Source organism: Dasypus novemcinctus, chromosome X (assembly GCF_030445035.2).
Source record: "Dasypus novemcinctus isolate mDasNov1 chromosome X, mDasNov1.1.hap2, whole genome shotgun sequence".
Taxonomy (NCBI): domain Eukaryota; kingdom Metazoa; phylum Chordata; class Mammalia; order Cingulata; family Dasypodidae; genus Dasypus; species Dasypus novemcinctus.
Window position 1 is genome coordinate 59,992,375 of NC_080704.1, and position 11,770 is coordinate 60,004,144.

Genomic DNA, 11,770 nt, shown 5'->3' on the forward strand with positions numbered 1-11,770 from the left:
GATGTTGCTAATGTGGGAAAATGTGGGATGTGTGGGGAATGAGGCATATGGTGATCTCCTATATATTCCCTGTAACATTTATGTAATCTAAGTATCTTCAAAAAAACAAAAAAGACAAAAAGCAAAAAAACCCAAAAAACTCAGGAGATAAAAGGAATGTAGACCAGAGTTTTTCCATTGTTTTAATCCCATGAACTACTTTAAAACAGCATTATATTTTGCAAGTATGCAACTCTGGTGTATTCCTCATGATCCACAACTTTATCTGCCACCAGATCTGGGGAATTTTTACAAGATCTGAGATACTGTGCTAAAAACATATGTTCTGATCTTTAGTAACTTGTAGCATGAAGATTTTGTTAGAATGACCTTCTCTGAGACATATATATAGTGAAGATGTCTTTTAATTATTAAGATTAATCACAAGAAATCACATCTACTCATTTACAGGAAGTTCTAGATCTCCATTCTATGGTAGTCCCACTGCCAGGATTTTGCATACAATACTGTGGAAAGTTATTAATCCAAATAGAAATAGTCTTGCTTCCAGTGATAGATGAAAATGGAGCTACAAGATCAGAACTAACACTTCTGGTTGTTTTTAACAGTAATTCAATCATAGTTCACAGAACAATATTAAAAGCTCTAAAAACTGGGATAGTAACTAACATTCCTGTTCATTTTCCAAAATTACTCACTATTGCAAAAATAGAATTTATAGAGGAAGGATACAACAGTGGCAGAGTAAGGACCTCCAAGAGTGAGCTCATCTACAATGCAGTTAGTAATCACCCAGAGCTATTTAAAATACTAGTTTGGGTGACCCAGGAGACCAGAAAAACATCCTGCAGCATCCTTGGGAGAATGGCAGGAGGAGACTAAAGATTTGTGGGTAGAGCACTGCGCTGAGGAAGCCAGTGCCCATCCCTAATGACAGAGCAGGATGCTTTGGGAGCTGTTCCATGGCTGGAGTTAGAAGCTACATTTTCCAAAAACTGGGAAGGAAGATATGGTTGGGTACTGACTTCAGCTACTGATTAGTGAATTCAGCTGGCTAAAGTCCAATCCTAAGAACAGCTAAAGTTTGAACCTTTGCAAGTCAGAAAGAGGCCAGTAGCTTCCATTTTGACTCTGCCCCTGGCATGAGGGGAAGTGGGGCTAATTGAAAATCACAGTGACAGTAGGAACCAGCTTCTTTCCACTCAGGCGGGATTGCTGCCATAGCCTAGGTTCCAGCCCTGCTTCCAAAAGGGAGGAAGCTGGAATGACCTTCACCAGGAGCTCTGGGTAACTGTAGTCAATTTAGGCCCTCATGGCCTAGATTTTTGGGCACTGAAGTGGCTACATCCTCACCCCCAATAGGACAGGAGTCCAGACAGTGTTCCTTCACCCTCTCAGGGCAACTATGAGCACTATCAGCCCACACGGACTAGATTGTTGGACACCTGTGATTCCATCCTCACCTGCAGATAGATTAGGAGGGGGTCAGTGTTTCCCCAGCCTCTTCAGGTGACTGCAGGCACCTTCGGCATGCACAGACTGGATTGTGAGACACCTGTGGCTCCATCCCCATGCCAGATAGGACAAGAGGGAGAGTAGTGTTTCCTCAGTCTTTCTGGGTAATTGCAGGCCCTTTTGGCCCACACAGACTAGATTATTGGCACTTCTGTGGCTCCATTCCTGCCCTGCACACTCAGCCTCTGAGGCAACTGCAGCCACTTTCAATCCACATGGGCTAGATTGTTGGATACATTTCTGATGCCATCCCTGTCTCTGACAGGGCAATAGGAAGGATAGTGCTCTTCCAGCCTCTCTGGACAACTGCAGTCTTTTTCAGCCTGAATGGACTGGATTGTGGAGCAAACATGTGGCTATATCCCCACCCCCAATAGGACAGGAGGAAGGGGAGGTGTTTCCTCAGCCTCTCTGAGCAACTACAGCTTATTTCAACTTGCATGGACTAGACTTTCAGACACATCTGTAGCTCCCTTCTTGCCCCTGACAGGACAGGAGGATGGACCATACTCACTCAAGCTCTCTGGACAACTTCAGCCACTTTCAGCCCACATGGACTAGATTGTCAGACATATCTGTGGCTCATCTCTGGCCTTAACAGGCAACAAGAAGGGACAGTGTTCCCTTGGTTTCTCTAGACAACCGCAGATGCTTTCATCCTACATGGACAAGAATAGTGGGCACACCAGTGGCTCCATCCCCACCCCTGACACAGTAGGAGGAAGGACAGTACTCCTTCAACCTCTCTAGGCAACAGGAGCTGCTATCAACCAACACAGAATAGATTGCTGCACAAATCTGTGGTTCCATCCTTGCCCCTGACAGTGTGGATGCGGCTTCTCCTCAATACTGCAGTAGGTTTCCACCTGCATAGAATAGATTGTTGGGCACATTTGTGGCTCCATCCTTGCCCCTGACAGGGAGGAGGAGAACAATGCTCTTTCAGCTTCTTCAGGCAACTGCAGTCACTTTTGGTCTGCACAGACAAGATTGTTGTGCACACCTGTGGCTCCATCCCTAACCCTGGCAGGGGAGTATGGGTTGTGGAACTTCATCAGTCTCTCTGGACAGCTACAAATTGTCTTGGCCTGCATGACTTGGAATGCTGCACATGACTGTGGCTCTATCCCTACCTCTGGCAGGAGAAAAAGGTAGAAGATGCTTCATTGGCTCCTGCAGCAATATGGTAGCTTCGGTCTCCATAGCCTAGAGCACCAACCACATCATTAGCTCCTACTCTGCAAACAGCAATGAAGAAAGGGCAAGAAACAGATGAAAAAGAGGTTAAAAATTCATATTGGCTAAACACAAGCAAATAATAAGTTTCAAATTAAGTTGAACCATGTATCAAAGAGGAGCAGTAACACAAAACCAATCAATAAGAAAGCCCTAGATGAAAGAAAAAAACTGAGCCCTGTACAACTACCTCTAGTAAATCAGATGCCAAGACAATCAAAAATACTATCCATACCAAAAAACAGGAAGATACGGCCCAGTCAAAGGAACAAACCAAACCTTCAGATGACACAAAGGAGTTGAGACAACTAGTCATAAATGTTCACACAAATCTCCTTGATAAATTCATTGATATGGTTAAAGAAATTAAGGATATTAAGAAGACACTGGGGGAAGCGGATTTGACCCAACAGATAGGGCATCCACCTACTACATGGGAAGTCCAAGGTTCAAACCCAGGGTACCCTGGCCCATGTGATGAGCTGGCCCACACTCAGTGCTGATGCACACAAAGAGTGCTGTGCAACACAGAGGTGTCCCCAGTGTAGGGGAGCCCCATGTACAAGGAGTGCGCCCTGTAAGGAGAGCTGCCCAGTGTGAAAAAAGTGCAGCCTGCCCAGGAATGGCACCACACACATGGAGAGCTGACGCAGCAAGATGATGCAACAAAAAAAGACACAGATTCTGGGTGCCACTAATAAGAATACAAGCAGACACAGAAGAACACACAGCAAATGGACACAGAGAGCAGATAATTGGGGGGTGGGAAGGGGAGAGAAATAAATAAAAAATAAATGTTAAAAAAAAAGAAAACACTGGGTGAGCTCAAAGAAGAATTTGAAAACATAAATTTTAAAAAAGTTGACCTTATGGGAAAGAGAGGTAAAATCAATGAAATAAAAAATACTCTGAGGGCATGTAACAGCAGCTTTGAAGAGACAGAAGAAAATGTCAGTGAACTTGAAGACAGAGCTTCTGAAAGAGAACACACACAAAAAAAACAGTTAAAGAAAAAAATGGAAAAAATTAACAGGATCTGAAGGAACTAAATGATGGCAAGAGACATGCAAGCATATGTGTTATGGATGTCCCAGAAGGAAAAGAATAGGGAAATGGGGTGAAAGGAATATTTGAGGAAATAATGATAGAAAATCTCCAACCTTATTGAAGGACATAGCTATCCATGTTCAAGAAACACAATGTACTCCAACCCAAATAAATCAGAATAGACCTACACTGAGACACGTATTAATCAGAATGTTAAATGTGAAAGATAAGAAAGAATCCTGACAGAAGTAAAAGAAAAGTGATTCATTGCATACAAACCCAATAAGGTTAAATGCTAATTTCTCTTTAGAAACTATGGAGATAAGAAGGAGATAGAGAAAAACTGCCAGCCAAGAATCTTATATCTGGTAAGAATGTCTTTCAAAGATGAGGACGAGTTTAGAATATTCACAGATAAACAGAAACTAAGAGAGTTTATAATCAAGAAACTGGTACTGAAAAGACAGGTGAAAGAGACATGGAAGAAATTCTATAATGAAGATTATCCATAAAAGTACCTGAAAATGTAAAAAGAGTGGTGAAAATAAAATATCACTGATAAAATCCTAAAGTCAAAATAAGTGAAATAAGCACTGTCTTTAAAGTGATAATACTGAATGTTAATGGATTAAACTATCCAATCAAAAGACACAGATTCATTCACAGAATGGATAAGAAAATAAGAGTCATCTCTATGCTGTCAACAAGAGACTCATCTCAGACCAAAGGACACTAATAGAGTGAAAATGAAAGGCTGGAAAAAGTTATTCCATGTATGCTGTAACCAAAAGAAAGCTGGAGTAGCTATATTTACATCGGATGAAATTAGATTTTACAAGCAAAACTGGTATTAGAGGAAAGTAAGAACATTATGTATTAATAAGGACACTATGTATGGTAATACATAGGTTAGAAACAACAATCATAAATGAATATGGACCTAACCAGGATGCCCCAAATTGCCTGAGGCAAACACTAGCAAACCTGAAGGGCAAGACTGACATACAATCAAAGAGAGAAGACGCAAAAAATAAAATCAGAAATGAAAGTGAGGAGATTACTACTGACCCCACATAAATCAAAAACATCATAAGGGGATACTATGAACAATTGTATGACAACAAATTAGACAATGTAGATGAAATGGAAAAATTCCTAGGAACATACAAACAACCTACACTGACCCTAAAAGAAATAGAAGACCCAACAGAACAATCATAAATAAAGTGATTGAAGCAGGCATCGAAACCTCCCCCAAATGAAAAACACTGTAACAGATAGCTTCACAGTTGAATGTTACCAAGCACTCAAACAAGAGTGCAATTGAAGGAAAAGGAAAGGTGCTAATAAACTCATTCTATGAAGCCAATATGACCCTAATAACAAAGCCAAATAAAGATATTATGATAAAAGAAAATTACAGACTTATTTTCCTAATGAATATAGATGAAGAAATCCTCAGCAAAGTACTCAAAGATAATTAAAGGAATTATTCATCATGATAAATTGTGTTTATCCCAGGCATGCAAGGGTGGTTCAACACAGGAAAATCAATCAGTATTTAAGATACCACATTAAGAAATCAAGAAGAAAAATAGCAAGATCATCTAGATTGATGCAGAAAAGGCATTTCACAACATACAGCATCTTTTCTTGATAAAATACTTGTATTTTGGAGTATATATATTAAGGAAACTTTCTCAACATGATAAAAGGCATACGTGAAGAACCCCACAGCTTACATTGTACTCAATGTTGAAAGATTGAAAGCTTTCCTGTTGAGATTGGGAAACAAGAAAAGGATGCCCTTTGTCACCACTGATTTTCAATATAATGTTGGAGGTTCTAGCTAGAGAAATCAGACAATAAAAGAAATAAAAGGCATCCAAATTGGAAAAGAAGAATTAAAATAGTTTCTATTTGCAGTTGGTATGACGCTATACCTAGAAAGTCCCCAGAGCTAATAAACCAATTCAGCAGAGTGGCAGGATACAAGATTAATATATGAAAATCAATACTGTTTATATACACTAGTAATGAGCAATCTGAGGAGTAAGTCAGAAAAAATTCAATTTAAAACAGCAATTAAAAGAATCAATTATTTAGGAATAAACTTAATCAAGAAAATCAAGCACTTTTGTTCAGAAAACTACAATGCATTGCTAAAAGAAATAAAAGAAGACCTAAATCAATGGAAGATCATTCCATGTTCATAGATAGGAAGACTAAATATCATTAAGATGTCAATTCTACTTACTTACTGATATTTCATTCATGAACTATTGTGATTAGTAATCGAAGAAAATGTGGCATTGGTGTGGAGAAAGTGGCCATGGTGGCTGCTGGGTGTGGGGAAAGGGAAGAAGAGATGAGATGTGGAGGCGTTTTCGGGACTTGGAGTTGTCCTGAGTGATGCTGCAGGGACAGTTACCAGACATTGTATGTCCTCCCATGGCCCACTGGATGGAACGTGGGAGAGTGTGAGCTATGATGTGGACCACTGACCATGAGGTGCAGCGGTGCTCAGAGATGTATTCACCAAATGCAATGAATGTCTCATGATGATGGAGGAGATTGTTGCTATGGGGGGAGGAGTGGGGTGAGGGGGATGGGGGGTATATGGGGACCTCATTTTTTAAAATATAATATTAAAGAAATAAATAAAGACCAAAAAAAAAGAAAAAAAAAAAGATGTCAATTCTATGCAAACTGATATACAGCTACAATGTAATCCTGTTAAAAATTTCCGGCAGCCTTTTTTTAAGAGAAATAGAAAACTTAATTACCTAATTTATTTGGAAGGCTAGGTCTTAACTATTTCTATTCACTTCCAAAGATTTAAAAACAGTCTTTTTAACAATTCCTCATAGATTAACACCCAATTTTCTATTCTCTACCCTCGTTCTATCTCTGGTGATCTATATTCTAATTAACTCCATGAGTTTGCACAGTATGTTTAGTTCATAATAGCAGACTCATACAGTATTTGTCATTTTGTGTCTGACTTGTTTCACTCAACATAATGTCCTCCAGGTTCATCCATGCTATCATATGCTTCACAACTTCATTTCTTCTTACTGCTGCATATATTCTATTGTGTGTTTACACCACAATTTGTTTATCTATTCATCAGTTGATGGACCCCTGGGTTGTTTCCAACTTTTGGCAATCATGAATAATGCTGTTATGAACGCTGGTGTGCAGATGTCTCTTCATGTCTCTGATCTCAGTCCTTCTGGGTACATACCTAGTAATGGTATTACTAGGTTACATGGCAAATCTATATTCAACTTCCTTAGGAATTACCAAACAGCCTTCCACAGTGGTTGTACCATTCTACATTCCCCATGATGGTTTCTTTTTTCTCTCTCTCTTTATTTTTTTAAAGGTTATATTCAAAAAATATAAGAGGTCCCTATATGCCCCCACCCCCTCACCCTCTCCTCCCGCATCAACAACCTCTTTCATTATGGTGGCACATTCATTGCATTTGGTGAATACATTTTAGATCACTGCTGCACCACATGGATAATGGTTTACACTGTAGTTTACCCTCTCCCCCAGTCCACCCAGTGGGCCATGGCAGAGCATACAATGTCCAGCATCTGTCCCTGCAGTACCACCCAGGACATCTCCAAGTCCCATGGTGGTTTCTTAAACCTTATATAGAAAGCATGAGCAATGAAAGAAAAAAGAAGGGGGGAAAGGACCTTTTCAAACTTAAATATTTTTGTATTTCAAATGACTTTGTCAAGAAGATGAAAAGACAGCCCACTCAATGGGAGAAAATATTTGGAAATCACATATCTGATAAGGGCTTGATTTCCATTCTATATAAAGAGATCATTCTACTCAGTAATAAAAGAGCAAGCAATCTAATTTAAAAATGGGCAAAATAATTAAAAAGATATTTTCGAAAGAGGAAATACAAATGCACTAAAGCATATGAAAAAATGATCAATAAAACTAATGATTAGGGTAATCCAAATCAAAACTACAATGAAATATCCTCTCACACCTCATAGAAGGGCCATTATTTTAAAAAGAAGAGAAAACTAGTGCTAGAGAAGATGTGGAGAATTAGGAACACTCATTCACTGTTGGTGGAAATGAGCATGGTGTCACCTCTGTGGAAAAGAGTTTGGCAGTTCCTCAGGAAGATAAATATAGAACTGCCTTATGATATGGCAAACTCTCTACTAGATGTATATCTGGAAGAACTGAAAAGAGTGATGTGAACAGACATTTGCACACTGATGTTGATGGCAGCACTATTCACATTTGCCAAAAGATGGAAAAAACCCAAGTGTCCATCAACAGATCAATGGATAAACAAAATGTGGTATAAACATACAGTGGAATACTGTTGCTGCATCCCTTCCCCCAGCCTTTGTTATCTCCTTCCTCCAGCCGTTGCTGTCCTTCCTGCCAGTCCCGCCCACGTTGCCAATATATAATCTGCCTTCTTCCCTGGCTACTGCCTACCTCATAGCCGCCTGCACAACTCCGCCTATCCACTACCGCCCCGTAGTTAACCCGCCCCAGTTCCTGCCCCTCCGTCTACCCAACCCTATATAACCAAGTGTATTTCCGCAATAAAGCAGACTTGTTCCTGCGCTCAGGCTGTCTCCGTGGTTTTTACCGCGCGTCCCCCACGCCTGGAGAACCTAGGCCTACGCGCTGGCCTAGGGGCTTCCCGCCGAGCCGTGGAAGGCTGCCCAGACCTCGTGGGCCGCTAATCACTGCCAGCGAGCCCACACCAGGGGGCTCGTCCGGGATCCTTTCCTTCCACCGCCTTACGGCCCCTGTTGTCTGCTGTTGCTGTTGTCTACTGGCGACCATTTCAGCTCTCCAGGTAGGGACCCCGTCGCCGTCTTTTCTTCTCCCACTATGGGCACCTCCCTCTCTTCACACCATACCCCTCAGGTTCGGCTTTTAGCCGCCCTGTTTGATACCAATGGGGTTCGCGTTTCCCTGAAACAGCTCCAAAAATATTGGGACTTACTACTCCCCTTCAATCCGTGGCTCGCCACCTGCCAGCTCTGGAGCCCGGACACGTACTCACGGCTAATAGATCGAGTTACCTCTGCCATAGAGCATGAAAGGCGGTCTTTTCCACCCGGCCTGCTGCCTACTCTTGTGGCCGTTCGTGCTTGCCTCCTTGGTGCACCATCCGAAGTCATCCGGGACAAATCGATCAAACAACCCAATGATTATGAGCCCGATGATCTTAGAGACACGAATTCTCTGTCTGACCAGCTCGCCACAGCTCTCGAGCGCGAGCCTCCCCGCTCGCGCTCCCCGCCGCCTACAGAAACCGTTTCTGTGGCTCCTCAGAATAGCGGACCTCCTCCTCCTTCCTCCACCCCTGCCCAAGATGGCGTGCTTCCTGCTTCTTCCTCACCCGGATTAGAGCCCGCCGGCGGGAACAAAGGCGCTTCCTCTCGCCTTTACCCGCCCCTTCCTGTCTTGTCATCCCCCGGGCCGGCCCCCAGAAATGATGTAGTTTCGCCGCCATCTTGGCCGGCCCCCAGAAATGATGTAGTTTCGCCGCCATCTTGGCCGGCCCCCGGAAATGATGTAGCTTCGCCGCCATCTTGGCCGGCCCCCGGAAATGATGTAGCTTCGCCGCCATCTTGGCCGGCCCCCGGAAATGATGTAGCTTCGCCGCCATCTTGGCCAGCCCCCGGAAATGATGTAACTCCGCCGCCATCTTGGCCGGCCCCCAGAAGTGACGTAACTTCGCCGCCATCTTGGCCGGCTCCCGGAAATGACGTGGCTTCACCGCCATCTTGTCCGACGCTCAAAAGGGTCCCGCCACCAGCTTGTTGCCGCCTTGATGCTGCTAAGCTGCCACTCCCTCACTTGTTTCCCGCTACCGCTCATCCCTCGCCACCACCATATAACGGCGACTCCGGAAGAGCGCACCCTTCCGCCCCTCAGCTTTACCCGCTCAACCCGCTGCCTACGCCACAGCGCCCTCAGACCTGGCTTCCCTTTACGGCCGAAGAGATCAAGACACTGCGAAAGGCCGTGAAAGAAGATGGTATAGGTAGCCCATATGTCCAACAATTGTTAGAAGAACTGGGAGTTCAACTTGCGCTCCCCTATGACTGGATTTCCTTAGCCCGCGCCATCCTTCCGCCCGGTCAGTTTCTTGAATGGCGTGCCTATTATCAGCATGCTGTTGAGCAGCAAGTAGCAGAGAACGCCCGCATCGGTGTCAGAGATCCACCGGACGCCTACACCGGAATCAACGGCTTTGCTAATCCTCAGTCTTATGTCAATATAGATCCAGGGTTTTGGCAACGAGCAAAGAACCTTGTCCAGCGGTCATTTTCGCTAGTCTCCTCCAAGCAATCTACCAAATTTGCGCAAATGCTTCAAGACCCACAAGAGACCTTTCCTGCGTTTGTCGCACGCGTTTTAGAAGCCTGTCAGCGGAAAATCACCAATGAAGATGCCCAATTTATGTTAGCAAAAGAGCTTATTCTCGACGGATGCCTCGCACCCTTCCGGACTGTCATCCTCCCTCTTCGCGACAAGCAGATACACGAGTGGGTCTTAGCCTGCCGAGATATTGACCCTCAAACTAAAGCGCTTACTACTGCCTTCGCCTCCGCCATGGCTGTGTCCTCTGCCTCTGCTTCTGCCTGCTTTCGATGCGGTCAATCTGGTCATTTCATCCGCGAGTGCCCTCAACAAGCGGCTCCCCGCCCTGCCGAGGCACTGCGCCGACCGAGAGGCCCCCCCACACCATGCCCGCGCTGTGGAAAAGGGTACCATTGGGCTCGCGATTGCCGTTCCTCGCAACAGCCTTTAAACTTCCAACGGGGCAGGCCTCAGCCCCTCTCCCAAGAGGCCTTCAAGAGAGCTCCAAAGCCCTAATGTGGACAATGCCTATCACACGTCACCAGAAACCTTCCCTCGAGCTCAAAATCAACGGGCAGTGGCTTGAAGGGCTCTTAGACTCTGGTGCTGAAATCTCTTGTATTCCCTTTGAAATCGCTGCCTTCAACCACTGGCCCCTCGAAACCGGCCCTCAAGTCATTGGCGCCACGGGAGCTGCTACCTCCTGGAAGACATCACAGCCTTTGCATTGGAACGATCGAGAAGGTCACGAAGGCCAAATTCGTCCACTCGTCCTTTCTTCAGTTCAAACCATCCTGTGGGGACGAGATGTCCTCAGCCAGCTAAAAGCTCGAATCACCACAGAAGCCTTCTCAGCCGCGCTGCCCCCCCCCCTTCTAGGGGCCACTGCTCCTGTCTCAAGACCTGACCCTATCCCTCTGGAATGGGACACAGAGGAGCCCATCTGGGTCGAGCAGTGGCCCTTGCCCGTGCACAAGTTACAGGCTCTCTCTGCCCTCGTCGAGGAACAACTACAAGTGGGGCACACTGAGCCGTCCACCAGTCCCTACAACTCACCAATCTTTGTCATTAACAAAAAAAACACTAGCAAGTTCCGCCTTCTCCACGACCTTCGAGAAATCAACAAGCACATCAAGCCGATGGGGTCACCCCAGCCAGGCTGCCCCCATCCTACTCAGTCCCCCAGCATTTTCATGCGGCGACCATCAACATCAAGGACTGTTTTTTCTCCATTCCTCTTCACCCGCGGGACTGCCCACGATTTGCATTTACAGTCCCACGCACTAACAACCAGGGCGCAGCACGCCGATTCCAGTGGAGAGCGCTACCACAAGGTATGCGGAATAGCCCCACCATGTGCCAGCTTTATGTCAACTGTGCCCTCGAGCCGCTGCGCTCTCATTTCCAGCCTGAAGAAACATACATCATCCATTATATGGACGATCTTCTCTTAGCAGCGAGTTCTAGCACCCTTCTCAATGACCTGCTTTCTGCAGTGATGACCAACCTCTCGAGTCTCGGGCTTACCGTACAGTCAGACAAAATAAACCTCAAACCTCCTTTTCAATTCTTGGGCTTTCATTTCCATCACTTCATACAA